This window comes from Equus caballus, chromosome 6, assembly GCF_041296265.1.
Source record: "Equus caballus isolate H_3958 breed thoroughbred chromosome 6, TB-T2T, whole genome shotgun sequence".
NCBI lineage: Eukaryota > Metazoa > Chordata > Mammalia > Perissodactyla > Equidae > Equus > Equus caballus.
The window spans coordinates 9,475,404-9,490,976 of record NC_091689.1 but is presented as its reverse complement, the minus strand read 5'-3'; the positions used below and the strand labels follow the sequence as shown (position 1 = coordinate 9,490,976).

At 44.6% G+C, this 15,573-nt stretch overlaps 1 long non-coding RNA gene across 1 annotated transcript in view; it reads right to left on the bottom strand.

Moving 5' to 3' along the window:
* LOC138924562 (uncharacterized) overlaps positions 1-15,573 on the bottom strand; it is an 85,185-nt gene that overhangs the window by 15,442 nt on the left and 54,170 nt on the right. The window contains exons 3-4 of the long non-coding RNA XR_011439509.1: positions 5,032-5,185; positions 3,897-4,030 (exon numbers count right to left, since the gene is read on the bottom strand). This is a non-coding gene — a long non-coding RNA (uncharacterized lncRNA). The remainder of the gene's footprint in view (positions 1-3,896; positions 4,031-5,031; positions 5,186-15,573) is intronic.

The window sequence follows — 15,573 nt, the reverse complement described above, 5'->3', positions numbered from 1 at the left end:
AACTGCCTGAAACTCAGGGACCAGATGGATTTAGATAAGGGCAGACACTGCTAAACTCCAGCTAGATACATCGGCTGCCTGGGGCTCTAAGCCTGGGGCCTGCTCTCTCTTTGTCGAAAGGGGAAATTAAAAGGAGAATTGAAGAGGGGATGTAATTAAAAATCCACCCCACCTACTGCTGTCTCTGGCCGACCAGCGGGGCCCATTCTGTGTTTAAGGCCATGCCCCGCTGCCCCGCTCCTGAGGCTGTATCCAAACTCTTGCCACTTCTCCCCCTCGGCTGTTTGTTTGTGCTGTGCAGACACTAGATCCTGTCACAGAATGGAATTGGCAATGGTCACCCCTTTCCAGCTAAAAGCGTGAATGAAGAGGCAGTTTGCTTTTTTTCTTTCTTTCCCTGATGGTGGCGATCACGCTTCAAAGCAAGGAAATGTACATAGGTGAGAGGTCTTAAATTATTCCTCTGCTGGAACATCTTATGTGTCTCCTGCTACCTATAAAACAAAGTACAAATCCCTTAGTCCCATATTTAAGGCCCTCTACCACCTGATCCCAACATACTTTTCACAGAATCAAAGTCCTTTGGAGTTAAGAAGGATTTAGAATCCTTTCATTCCACTGGAGTCTTAGCCAGCCCTCCAGTACTTCAGAATCCACCAGAGATCGTGCTTCTCAGCCTGCCTGCCCATTAGAATTACCTGGGGAGCTTTGAAAACTCCCAAAGCCCCACTGCACCCAAGACCCACTGAATCAGAATCTGGGGGGTAGAACCAAGGCATCACTAGTTTTAAAAGTTCCTGGGGGGATTCTAATGTGGGCTGCACCTCATAACTATGGAAATATGATCTCCAGGGATGGGATCTAGGAATTCGTATTTTAAATAAACACTCAGGAGATTGTAATGTGAAACTAGGTTTGAGAACAGTACTAGTCCAACTTTCATAGTCTACAGATTAAGAAACAGAAGCCCCACATTGCTAAATCACAGAGCCTACATCAAAAAGTAGTTGGTGGCGGGGGCCAGCCCTGGGGCATAGTGGTTAAGTTTGGTGGCACTCCGCTTCAGCGGCCTGGGTTCGCGGGTTCAGATCCCAGGCACAGACCTACAACACTTGTCAGCCATGCTGTGGCACCGACCCACATATAAAGTGGAGGAAGACGGGCACCGATGTCAGCTCAGGGCTAATCTTCCTCAAGCCAAAAAAGAGGAAGATTAGCAACAGATGTTAGATCAGGGCTAATCCTTCTCAGGAAAAGAAAAAAAAAATAGTTAGTGGCAGAACTGAAAGCAGAATCCTTGTCCAGATTCCCTGTCCAAATGCTCTTCCCATGATGCTCTGCTGCTTTCCTACCTTTTCTCGCTCCCACTTGCACACCCACCTTCTTCTCCAGCTATGCCCATCTGTCCACTGACCCCTAAACACATTCTGGCTTTTGTCATGTTGGCGCCACTGTCCCCATCTGGAATAGCCATGCCATTCCTTCCAGTTTAATAAGTCCTAGCTTGGCTTTCTTTAAGGCCATTCCCACTTCCTGCATAAGCTCTCTTAGACGCCACTCTAGCACACGCTGCCTCTCCCTTCTCTCCACCCCTGTAGCACTTAGGGTCACGGTTTAGCATTGAGTGATTCTGTAATAATACAGGATAGAAACTCCCAGAGGGCAGAGACTATGGCTTATGTTCTTCCTGTATCCGCCCAGTGCACTCAGAGTAAGCACTCAACAAATGCTCTTCCATTCCCACAGCAGGCCTCAAGACTCATTCAAGTATACCTTGTTGAAAATCACCTTTTGGGCCCCTTTCAAAAATCTGTTGCAAGGGCAGGAAAAAAAAGAATGACTTTCTGTGATTCTCTTTTTTTTCTATATCATTCTCTTAAAAAATGGCCTTGAGGTTTATGTCACTTGCAATCAAGCGGCAGTGAACTTGATGGCCTGGGTACCTAACTTTTCAAGAGACCAGCATGACATATGCACAGATATTATGCATGTCTTCTTTTGTGTGCTGTCTTTCAGCAAACATCAATGGCTTTTCAGAATAATAGACAATCCTGGGCTCTCGCAGCACCTGCACATGTACTTCTGGAAACTACTCAGTCTTAGAAATAAGCTGAAAATCCCCCTAAGGCCTCAGGGAATAACAGGAAATACAAATATGGCCGTTCTCAGCATTTACCTCTTCGGCGCTTGGCTCCACTGACATCTTCAAATCAAAAAGCACCAAAGCCTCCAAACCGGGAGTTCAGCTTTAAGATTTCTCATTAAGAAAACTCTCCGGTTTCTAATTGGTTTTATTAGAGCTTTGCTAAGTTGTATGGATATTTTTTGTGCAAATAAGTGACCCAGAGGTAAATTATCTTGTTAGTGGTTAATGCTGCGGATTTCATGCTGGTAGAAATGGAAAATGGTGCCGTCGCTTTGAAAAATAATCCAGCAGTTCTCCAAAAGGTTAATCAGAGAGTTCCCACGTGATCCAGCAATCCCCTCCTAGGTATATACTCAAGAGAAATGAAAATATACACCCACACAAAAACTTGTACGTAAATACTCACAGCAGCATTATGCTTAATAGCCAAAAAGTGGAAACAAACCCAAACGTCCCTCAACTGATGAATCAATAAATACAGTATAGTATAACCATACAATGGAACATTATTCAGTCACAAAAAGGAATGAAGTACTGGCACATGCTACAACGTGGATGAACCTTGAAAACATTACGCTCAGTGGAAGAAGGCAGTCACAAAAGACGACATAGTGTATGATTCCATTCCTATGAAATAAAAAAATCTACAGAAAGTAGATCAGTGGTTGCCTGGGGGGAGAGGAGGGTTGAGAAGAAATAGGAGGTGACTGCTAATGGGGACAGGGTTTCTTTTTCAAGAGATGAAAATGTTCCAAAACTGATTCTAGTGATGGTTGCACATCTGAATAAACTAAAAACCGTTGAACTGTACACTTTAAGTGGGTGAATTATAAGGTATGCAAGTTATATCTTTTTTCTTTTTCTTTCTTTCTTTTTTTTTTTTTTTTTTTTTTTGCTGAGGAAGATTAGCCCTGAGCTAACATCTGTGGCCAATCCTCCCCTTTTTGCTGAGGAGGACTGGCCCTGAGCTAACATCCGTGCCCATCTTCCTCTACTTTATATGTGGGACGCCTACCACAGCATGGCATGCCAAGCACTGCCATGTCCACACCCGGGATCCAAACCAGCAAACCCCGGGCCACCAAAGTGGAACGTGCACGCTTAACTGCTGCACCACCAGGCCAGGCCCACAAGTTATATCTTAATAAAACTGTTACATAAAAAAAAGTTTAAAAGAATGATCGAGGTTCCAATTCCTGTGTCTCCCTCTTATTAGCTGTGTAACCTTGAGCAACTTGCTTAACCTCTCTAAACATCAGTTTCCTCATCTGTAAAACAGACCTACATTACTGTAAGGATTAAATAAAATAAGTCACATGGAGAGTTTAAACTTACAGTAAATAATGTAAGCTCAATAAATGTTAGCTGTGTTTACTATAATTTCCTAACTCCTGAAGAAGAGCGTAAATCTAGGAGCCTTCTGTATGAACCCAATTGAATTCTATGTAAGCCGCAGAAATAACATCAGAAAAGGGACTGAGAAACACGAGGAAATCTCCCCTAGAATTATTCTTTCCCTTCGTACTTCAGCCAGACCCCACCCTCCCTTTGCCGCCAATCCCCACCCCCAACGTGAAAAAGGACTTAAAAGATCTTCTTTCCCTCTCTGTCTAATTTCCACTCTGTGAACCGCCATTTCAGTGGCTGCAGCGATGTTCCAGAACATCGGGAGGCTTGGAAGAACGAGCCAAGTGACGAAAAGTGTGTTTAATTAAAGCAACGGGTGGAAGGCAAATGGAAGAATGCTTACCTGCCAGGCACACCTCACCCAGCTTCACAATCTCAGAAAAATTCCATTCTGAAGGGCACTGAAGCTATTACTATCTGGAGCAGCCAGCCAGTGAGAAATTATGCTCTGGGTTTCAGCTCAGCCAGCTTTCATTACTGTTGAGAAATATCACCATATAATTCAACCCAGCTCAAGTCTTAACTCTTCTCTCAAGACTTTCTGGCCATTCCAGTCCACAGCAATTACTCCCACCACTGAATTAATGCAATAGCACATGGATCACCTAGTTCTCAGGCCAGCACCTTAGTGACTTCTCAAAAACCATCTCCCAGCCATCCTGTAGCACTTATTCTTGGCACTGGTCCTTTGGCTCCCAGCAAACTCCACCCTGGGTTGTCATTTATCTTTTTATACAGCCATTTTCCATCTCCTTAGCCCATCTACAAGCCCAGAGAGGACAGGGACCCTATGGTATACGTCCTCATTTCCCAGCATCATGAGTTCCACTGTAATAAGGTACTCAATAAACACTTGTTTATGATAGTAATCCCCACCCCCTCTTTTTTTGCAGAATAACATCTATGAATATGTGGGGTAAAGTAGTTCTGTAAATAATATTCAGTGTAAAGCCCTATTTTGCCACTTAGACTTTCAGGCAAAGCTGCATGGATGGATGAGAGGGTTGGTTTTTAAAACAGCAGGAGTAGAACAAAGTCGTACATAGTCAAGGGCAAAATGGACTCAAGGAGAGTGTATAGCTAACCCAGTTGACCCAACTCCCCCCAACCTCCATCCGGTTGCCGTTAAGAATCCAGGGCTGATCCTCACAGGAGTCCGGGGAAGAAGCATGATGGAGGGCGGCCAGAGATAGGCTGTGGATCCTGGAAGAAAGGACTTTGCATCCCAGTCCTGCCTCGTGCCAGCTGGACATGTGACAGAACAGCTCTGAACCGCAATTCCCCCGCCTGGCACTTGTGGGAGAATAAAATCTCTGTCTTGGTATCATTGTGAAATGAAATGCCCAATAAATGACCATCATAATTACTGTAGCGCTTTAATCAGGGATTTTTGGAGGTGCCAGGATGCTCTGTACCCTCAAATCCTTTCTCAGTTGCTTACTAGCTGAGTGATCTGGGATAAGCTGAAGCTGCCTTACCTGTGAAATGGGAAGAATAATTTCTACCATTTAGAGCTTGTGTCAAAGGCCACCAGCCATTCACAAAGGCTCCATTTCCTCTTCTTTCTTGGTACTCCACCAGGACGCACTTGTCAGCCATCCTTGAGGTCACAGATGCCCATGAGACTCAGTGCTAATCAATGAAATGGGTACAGAAATGATCATGTGTAACTTCTAAGCCGGAATCATAGAAACTTCCCACCCTCACTTCTCCATGCTCCTTTTACTCCCTCCCTTTGGATATTGGCATTACAGGCAAAGGCGGGAGCTACTTGCTGTAGCAGGCGGAGCTGCCGTCAGCCTGGGCCCCTGCATCTGTGTGGAGCAGAGGACCCCTCCATCTCACTCACCCCCATTCCTGATACCATCGTCCTGGAAACAAATTGGACTGTTTTTGTAAAGGAGAAATAACCTATTGTGTTAAGCCACCTAAATTTGGGGGGTTATTTGTTACAGCAGTTTAATGCTAATCCTAACTAATATTTGCCCATACATATAAGCTTTCGATAAGGATTAAACAAAATAATATATATAAAACTCCTGAGTCATAAAAGTTCAATAATGTTCATTCCTTTCCATTCACGGGTCTGCTACACGCCAGCAAGTGTTTTCTAGGAATATTTAAATGTACAGACTGGGGCTAACCCCTTAAACTTATTATCAGGCAGCATTTTTGGAACAGTTCTGACCATTTACATCTTTAAATCACTCTGATCTGGGATATGACGCTTGCTTTGAAACCTAGCTTGAAGCTGAGAGAGGACGAGGTCCTGGAACAGAGGCATCCACCTCACTCAGTGGACGGCAGGCCCTTTCAAGTTTTCCAGAGCAGGTCAAACTTACCTGTCATCCACTACCGGGTCTATAATCACATATAACGCATCATTGTTTTTTTTTTTCCTACTGTGACCAATTGGGGACAGTTTCTTTTTTAAGTTTCTTTGACAATGGAAATATCTGTTCATAGTTTGTATAGAATTCCACAGAGTTCGACAGCCATGTAGACAAAGATTTACAACTAACACTTTTACTCTAGCAGCTTCTTATCAAAATCTGGATATAGTGCTTTTAAAATGTAAACCCCATTAACGTCTGTCAGCCAAGCTCGGTTCCACAGCCCAGCTCATCCTCTGCACAGGCAGGGCGTCCGTGGAAGCTGGCGATGGGCAGCGCAGTGTGAGTGAGCGCAGGAGGGAGAGACCTGCGGGGCCGGGCTGGAGGGCAGAAGGATGGGGTTGACAGACGTGGGTGAGAGAGAAGCTGGGGGTCAGGTCGGCATCATGAACACAGAACATGACTGTGTGAGGCAGGAAATTATCATCAGTTATTCCAGGCAGAAACAATGAAACAGATTTGGAGAAAATAACAATAGTCGTTGCTATTAAAGGGAAAATAATTTAAAATAGACTGGACTGACGCTTCTGGGAGGTGGGGGCTAGGGCCAAGGGTTCATTTTGGACACAGATGACAAGTGCTCCCTGCCATGTATCCCACTCTGGGCCCACTTGGGCTGCTGTGGCCTGTGACGGGCCATGGTCAGAAAAGCGAGTGGAAACGCTGAGTGGGCCTGGTCAGAGTTGTATCTAGACACGTGGACACAGCAGGCGGCCCAACGTCTGGAGCGTTTAAGTCCAGGATCTAGTTAGTGGGGCAGAGGAGGCATTGGGAAGAGGTGTTCTATTTTGAAAGTTCCGTTTGGAGGTGCTGGCTACTTCTCCGGTTTCCTGGAATAACCTGAAGTAACTGGCATGCTATTTCCAATTTTTCCAGTGATGTCTTCACACTCTGAGCCGTTGCCCAGGGGGCCAGACCCTTAATTGGACTCTTCTGAGTGAGAGTCTCTTTTGAGGCAATGCCAGGGAGCAAACTGGCAAACCAGGCACACCCCCTCATTTTAACCCACCCCTCCTCTTTCCTTCCTGGAGAGGCGTCTCCTTTCAGCACGAAGAGCCTTTCACATCCCTTCGTGACTGACTCTTCAACACAACCAAGGCTGGACTCACACCCTACCTCCGCATGACTGGGGAGGAAAGTTTCTGATAGAAGTGTCTATGGAATTAATTTATAATCCCACAAGGCCAGCGGAGCCATTCAAGGCTGAACTGAGGACAGGACAAGACAGCATTTTACTGATGAGGTAACCTGCTTCCGGAAGCTTCTTTCAGCGTATCTGTCATTTTCATTCTACTTCTACTCCTCTGCCTTGCTGCTGGACATCGTCTCTCAGATATCATGTATGTGCATGTGTGAACATACATGTGGGCATGCATGTTTGTATCTGCAAAGCTGAACCTCCAGGAGGACATTCGAGCACCCCATTTTCCTGGACTGTTCTAACCATGAATTCTTATGGCACGGTTTCCATTTCAAGGCTAAATTATGCTGAGAAAGTGAAAAAAACTGCATATATATTTTTTAAGTGTTTACATCTGATTCAAAGTACTGAAATTATACAAAATCATTATAGAGAAAAGCATTTTTTGTGACAGGACACAAAGACCCAGGAGGTAGAGAGCAATAACTTTAATTTAGAAAACCCACCATGTCTAGACGTCTTTTGTAATTTGTAATTATTTGAGTCATTCTATGCGGTTCTTCAGTATTGCAAAACTAAATGGTACTGAAAATATACATGTAATTAATAAAATTTAATTCTTGACCCTTCCTCTCCCTCAAAAAAGTAAATTTCCTGACCTTCCGAATAAGTCTGCATCTAACTTCGTTAAGGGCCGCTTTTGTGTTTTCTTTGGGTAGAAGACTGATGGTTTAGTGCAAGCTGTCAGTCAAAGTCCCCAGGTTCAAAGGTCTCCATTTATTTATCTTGGGTGCTCATATTAACCAGTTAAATGGTTGGACAGCAGTCAATGACTGAGAAAAGCAGATACTTGAGAAGTAAAACATTAGGTAGGTCCTTGAAAAATTACACAAGTTCTTTGGTGGGGTTTATTATTCACTAATTATTGACCAAGCATAAGAAGTTGTATATTTTCCTAGCTTTGAAAATAATAAATCATTCGAAGCACCACACGTCCCGCTCAAGAGTTGGTAAAAATTGCACTGCAGGCTGTGAAAAACAGAGGCTTCAAGGAGCTTTTCTTTTCCAACTACTGACATCCCGGAGATGTGAAAGTCTGACACGTGACCCGCTCTCCCTCACACACACACACCGTGGAATAGGAAAGCCACAATGTACCACTGGCCTTGATGGTGGCAAGTCACGGTGACTCTATAGATGAGGAAGGAGCTTTCCACACTTTCATGAGGCCAGAATCCACTCTTTAAAAGCAAATTCACCAGCTGCCTTCCCAGCATGGGTTACCTTCCCAGCTTCCTCACATCTGTCAGTAACACCACCGGTTTCTCAAGCAAGAAATCAGTCATCATCAAGCCCTCTCTGGCCTCCAGCCCCTATGTGCAACCTGTGACCAAGCCCTGTCATCTCCACTCCGAGCCTCTCAATTCACCCCTTCTCTTCCAAAGGGAAGAGTATCTTAAGTCTCAACGGTAGAAAGTAATGCTGGTGTTAGGATCTCTTGCCCCGTATTACCCCCTAGCCCCAGCCTTCACTACCTCCCAACACACTTCTCTTGTGCTCTCAAGGACACAGGCCATCGCTATAAGATTTGCTCTGGGGGCCAAGGGGAGGGCGCATGGCCCTGTCAACACCTGATTTTAGCCTTCTGGCCTCCAGAACTGAGAGAATGAATTTCTGTTGTTTTAAACCACCCAATTGGTGGTATTTTTTTACAGCGGCCACAAGAAACGAATGCAAGAGCAGGGAGAATTATCTAGATAATGAAAAGCCTGCCTGAAATAGGTAACTGAGGCCACAATTAGCTCGAAAACCTAAATCATCTCCACATTTACCTTGGTTCTCTCCTTTACCTGGGATATGTAACAGGCCCTGTGCAGGTAATGATAAAGATGATTGTTATTTTTATAATTTTATCCACCATTTATTAGGCACCAAGCTCGGGTTACTTCCATAGCTTATTTCATTCTGTTTCGTATCAGGCAGGTATCATTATTAACCCCGTTTTTTTAACCTAAAAATAAATTCAGTTTATTACTCCAGACACCTATATAGCCTTTTCCACTGGCAGCATCTACCCCATACAAATTCTGCTTTTCTGCCCATTTATTTCTCCCACCTTTACAACTGGGGTCTCCAATGGGTCTCTTGACTTGCATTTTTCTGTTGGAGTTTCTGCTCTTGCCTTTGGTCCCCACTGAGGAAACACAGGCCTCTCCTCCAAGGACAGCGCAGCCCCAGGACCACATACTATTTGGGGGTTTCATTCCTAATGGAGTCCCTTTCCTAGGGCCTGTCTCCAAAAACTATCAAGGAGACCTCTGATGGAGAAAACCCACACCACCCTCCTTTGCTCCCTGGCCATTTCTGCAAACAGCACTCTTGCGACAGGAAATTTCAAACAGATGCCCCTCGACCCTCGGTGCCCCCAAGGTGACCGATCATAAGGTCAGCACGTGGCCTCTTCATTTGGGCCGAGCCAAAGCCCAGGCTTTTTAATTGGTGGTGTCCCCCATTACAGCTGTGATCGATTAGGGACAAATTCTTTTCAAAGAAAGCTTTTCCTTTGTTGCTGTTCTTCTCGTGCCTGGAGACACGCAGGGGGAAAATGCAAACTTATTAAAAGTGTCAGGTAAGCGAAGTATGTTTTCTGATTAAATGACCATCAGAGCCTACATTTATATCCAAGAAGAATGGGACATCCAGGGAACTTCCAGAGGAAGCTGAGGTAGAAATCTAGGCTGCATCACAAATATTTGCTATGATCTTTAATGCCACACTGCAAAACCGAGTTCCACCCCGCCCCCACTTTTCCCTCCTAAATTTTACTAAAAAAACTACCCGGAGGACAGCACACTTTTTTTTTCCACTTTGGTTTTCCTTGGATGACAGAGACATCTTGGTGGGGAATAGGACAAACCTGTAATGAACCAGGCCTGGTTTATAACAAACACACCAGAACTGGTACAACTGAACGAGTCTGCTACCTTCCAGGAAGTTACAGCGGGAGACGAAACGTTTATTCCAGCAACGCCAGAACTTGATTCAAAATATCTTGGCACTCCTCTGGGGAGAATGCCTTCAGAGGCAGTTTCTGAACCAACCACAGGAAAAGCAGGGACAGTGTTTCAGAGTCAACCTCCATGTGGGACCAAAAATGGCATTGTCACCTTGCTTGTCCATTGTACATACAAGACTAGTGGTCCCCAACTGGGCATGATTTTGCCTCCCTGGGAACCTTAGTCAATGTCTGGAGACATATGTGATTGTCACAGTGGTGGGGAGGGTGCTACTGGCATCTCGTGAGTAGAGGCCAGGGATGCTGCTGAACACCCTACAAAGCACAGGGCAGCCCCCATGACAAAAAATTATCCAGAGAAAAATGTCAATAGTGTCAAGACTCAGAAACCTTGCACCTGACTGAGCTCCAAGGGACTCTGGGGTGCCAAATCCTCCCTGGGAAGACTGGGTGTTATTAGGAAGAATATCCTGAGGCTTCCGATGGTAATTTTAACAGTTAGCATTTTGAACAAAAGCAACATCCTTAGAAAAAGACTTGCTTTCTCCAAAGGAGACTTTTGAAGAGGAACCACCCATTTGACCTCTCTGCTCACTCGGGCCATTACCAAAAACAGTCGCACGCGCTGGCGATGTTCTCCAGAGGCTTCAATTACGCTCTGCCCCAGGCTGTAGGTTTTCAGCATCCTTTCTTTTTGAAGCTGATAAATCTTTTCTCAAAATGAAATTGTGGTTATGTGGAAGCCAATATAAAAAAACAATTGCAGAGTTGCTCCGCTTGCAGAAAGCATAGAAAGGAGGGGCTGGAACCTTCCCTGTGCAGGGCCAGCCTTAACCATCACCACCTCTCCCCATCCCACCCTCCCCCTAGGACTCTGCAAATGTTCCTTTGAAAACCACTGTCCAGTAGCTGAGCTGTGAAAAGAGCAAAACCGTGTGGACCAGGACACCTCGAATGCTCATATGCTGATCCACTTCATGACAACACGATCTGACCCTTTGACCCCAAAATGTACTCCCCTAGAAATGGTTCTGTCATGTTAATTTATGTACTAGGTTCTGAGGAGCAACAGCATTGACTGTCTTTCCTTGATGACTTCTATTCGAACTAATTAGAAAATCACTTACGTGAATAATACATAAGTATAATGTATAAGCAGCGGAAGCAACCACAAAACAGGTGATTTTATTAAAAAAAAAGTCTACCATTTCAGCATGCCTTAGGCACTTCTCTGCCCTCCTGACACCCACCTTCAGTGTGCTGAAAATAATGCCATGCTTATAAAGCAAAAATTAGAAACTTTTATTCTAATTTGCCATTTGGAGTCTAGGAAATATGATGGCTTAAGGCCAAGATTGCATTCTATACTCCTAATTGTATGGGCTGCTCATCTTTCTTCCAAATAGTCAAAAGCTGCATCAGCTAAAATGATGTATCTAAAATTGTAAAAAGCGTTTGGCTTAAAATTCTAAAACATCAAGAAAGAAATGCACAGAGAAAACCATTCCCAAGTACTCCAGAGGCCATCTGAACTCAGCACCCATCCGTTTCCCCATTTGGGGAAGTTCTCAAAAATGCTATTTTCCACTGGAGACAAAAGGCCTCAATTCTGCCTGTGGCAGTCAGCCTGCAAGAGGGCTCTCAAAGACCCCCACCTCCCAACATTCACACCTTCCTGTCGTCCCCTCACACATTGTACAGGGCTGGGTCTGTATGACCAACAGAATATGGCAGAAGTGAGCATTTGTCACTTCTGAGGAAGCTAGCCGCCGTGTTGTGAGCTGCCCTATGGAGAGATCCACACAGTAAGGGACTGAGGCAGGTCTTCAGCCACCAACCAGTGAAGAAATGAGGACCTCCATCTAGCAGTCTGCAAAGAACTGAGACCTGCCAACAACCATGTGCATGATCCTGAAGAGGACCCTCCCTCAGTCAAGCTTTCAGATGAGACCATATCCCCAGCCAATAGCTTGGCAGCACATGAGAGGCCCTGAGCCAAAACCACAGACCTAAGCCAATTCTGGATTGATAGCCCTCAGAAACTGTGTGAGATCATAAATGTCTGTTATTTCAAGATGCTAAGATTTGGGTTAATTTGCTGTGCAGCAATAGATTTCCATAACCATATCCTCAGACCCAAGAGGGATCCACTATAAAGAAGGGGGTTCATAAGACATCTAAAGATGAGGTCAATGGAATGAAAAGGATTGGGGAGCTCCAACTCTAAGCATGAATCACAGGGCAAAAGTCTAGCTGAGATGCCAGTTATCATCACAGAAAGGGATAGAGAGGGCAGTGGGAGAAAGCCAGTGTGAGAACTCTATGAGCTTCTGGAACCAGCTCATTATTTCTGTTATCTTCTATTTCCATGAAGTGATCAACACATAAAAAAGGGCCTGTGGACTTTTCACTGAGAGGACAAAAAAGACTGAACTGAGAAAACAGACTTCTACTCTATAGCCAAGTTTTGAGGGGTGGAAGAACCCCAAGACAAGGAAGCAGGCTGAGGCAACTTCGTGCATGAAGGAAGAGGAGAAAATGTGGAAGCAACATGAGCCTGAAATGGGAGCTGAGAGTTTAACTCACTGAATCATTCAAGGAAACATTAAATGAGCATCTACTATATCCTAGATAGTGTGCACAGTAGTGTGATAAACAGTCCGACACAAGTATGCACTGGATGCGATGGGAACCCAGGGAAGAGACATTTGAGTCATAAAGGAGGAGCGAGACGAGAAAAGGCTTCCTGGTGTAACTGGGGATTGATGTGAGTTTTGATGAACCAGTTAAGAGAAGAACACTACAAGAAAAGCATCCATGGTAAATGTAACATGTACGAAGGCACAGAAATGTCCAACTTTATGACATCCTGGGAGAATTACAGATAAAATAGTGTATTTGAAGGGAAGAATACATCCAGGAGCATCGTATATAGATGAGGATAAAGAGGTAACTGGGACAAAACATGAAAGAATTTATGGATGAAAGTACTAGGTTTTAACTTGGAAACTGAAATCTATGGTTAAACATTGAAAAGTTTGTCTTGACATGCAACTAAGATATACAACTGTGTACGGCAAGGGGGGGAGGTTGGGGAGCTAAAGCAGAAAAAAAAAAAAGATTGGCAACAGTTGTTAGCCCAGGTGCCAATCTTTAAAAACAACAAAAAAAGAAAAGTTTGTCTCATGCAAGCATGCATTCATTCAACAAATATTAATAGAGCACCGACCCTGGGCAATGCATTGTGCTGGGACAGAATTAGAGACACATCATTGGACAAGACAGCTGTGGTCCCTGCCCTTGCTGCATTTATGGTTCAGAAGAAAAGAAAAATGCATTAATGAGTTAGTGTTTTAGGCATATCCCTGTAGCAGCTGTATGGATAGGCATGGGAGGGGGAAGGAAGATGACGAGCTTCCCAAATCATTTCCAAAGACATCCTCATATTCCCTTCTCCCCACTGGCCTCACCCTGCCTTCCTATTTGCCAAACACACTTTTAAAAATTCCATTTCCAGGATAACAGTGTATGCGCCAACCACGGATTTTTCAAACGTATCCTTTTAAGCTCCTTTTCTCTTTTTCTCCGTGGAAAGAAGGACTTCCTAAATGTCAGAATTGAGCAAGACCCAGGAGACCATCTACTCCGATCCATGCCTGTTACAGACATGGAAACTGAGGCCCAGAGTGGGGAGGAAGCAGCCCCTCCAAGTTCTCAAGGCTAGTTGCAGCAGAACCATCTGGACCTTGAGCCTCCCAGGTTCCATTCCAGTGCTTTTTCCACCGCGTCTCACTAACACCATCATCCTTTGACTGCCATGCTTCAGCAGCAGCCTGCAAGAGCAACATGCAAAAAAAAGCCCAGAGCGTGGCAGAGATTTTAGCATCTCTGAAACAGCGATGGCTTCATTCGGCAGCTGTCCAGGTCCCCACTAAGGCTGTTTTCTTCTACTCAATTAGGCAGAGCACTGGGGGAAGATCAGGCCTTGAAATTCTCTGGGGTCTCATCTGTTAATTGAAGCCACTGTCAGATTTTTCCACAGGATGACAAACGATCAAAGACTTTTTTTCTCCCTTTCTTTATCACCGTCTTATTTCAAGGCAACATTAGGCCAAATTACAAGTAAGAAATAGTACAATCTATTTTAAAATGGAAATAAAACAGTCAAAAGGGAAAGGATAGGCCTGATCACTTAGATAGTTTCAAAGTTTGATGCCAAGGAGCATCCATTTTTCAAGGGGGAAGAGTTATCTCATTCGGGACAATTCTATTGAATTGTGTGAGCTGCGTGTGGCCTAGTCTGTCCCAGCCATGTTTCAGTCGCCTGCTGTTTAACATACGTGCAGTGTCTGAGGTCCTCCGGGCACTGGATGCATCAGTGACCAGCAAATTAACAGCCTGTGTCTATATTGACATTCGTGTTCTCAACTTAATGGTTAATTTATTTAATGAACAGCTTCTGTCCTCATTAAGAGGGTAGGATGTCAAAAGTGTATTGGACTGGGCAATATGATAAACAGGTGGGGGTGGTTTTCCTCTTTCCCAGGGTTAATGGTTTGCTTTTCATTCATCCCATTTGCTTTTGAGTATCTGCTATGTGAGTGCCCGGCCCCAGGCTAGTCTGGAGCCTCCAGCCAAAAGCCTCTCCCTCTACCCAAGAAGAACCGGAGCTCAGTGGGTAAATCGTATAAGCCGGTTCACAGGTACCCAATGATGAGATGAGCGCCCTGAAGCTCTGAGTCAAACGATGATGGTTGAATAAAGTGGTAGCCATTAGGTTGAGGACTGAAACATCAACCCAAGCACAAATCTATAAATTTGCTGATTGTTGATAGACATTAACCCTAAATAATAGAGGCCAAAAAAATGTCTATCCAACAAAGATAGAACCAAGAATTGCTCCTTCCTGGGGCAGGCCCTGTGGCCGAGTTCGCATGCTCTGCTTCCGCGGCCCAGGGTTTCACCAGTTCGGATCCTGGGTGCAGATATGGCACCGCTCATCAAGCCATGCTGATGCGGCGTCCCACAAAGCACAGCCAGAGGCACTCACAACTAGAATATACAACTGTGTATTGGGGGGGCTTTAGGGAGGAGAAGAAGAAGAGAAAAAAAAGAAGAAGATTGGCAACAGATACTACCGCACGTGCCAATCTTAAAAAGAAAGCCATGTGATTATTAAAAAAAAAAATTGCTCACCCCAAATAATAGGGTCAACAAAAATTCTACCTAACACAGACAGAGACAACAATTATCTCCAGGTGATGTTTTCCAATCAGGACAATCAGGACAAAATCTCTCTTGCTTCCTTCGTGCAGACAGAGCGTTCTCTCAGCTCCTTACAGCGCTGGCTGCTTTCTGCCTTTCATTATAGCTGTCTGCAGATGTGTCTCCCCTACTCCATAGTAAATTCATGAGAATTCTGAGTCCCTGGTGCCTAAACCACCACCTGGTTAAGCTGATTTCTCAATTA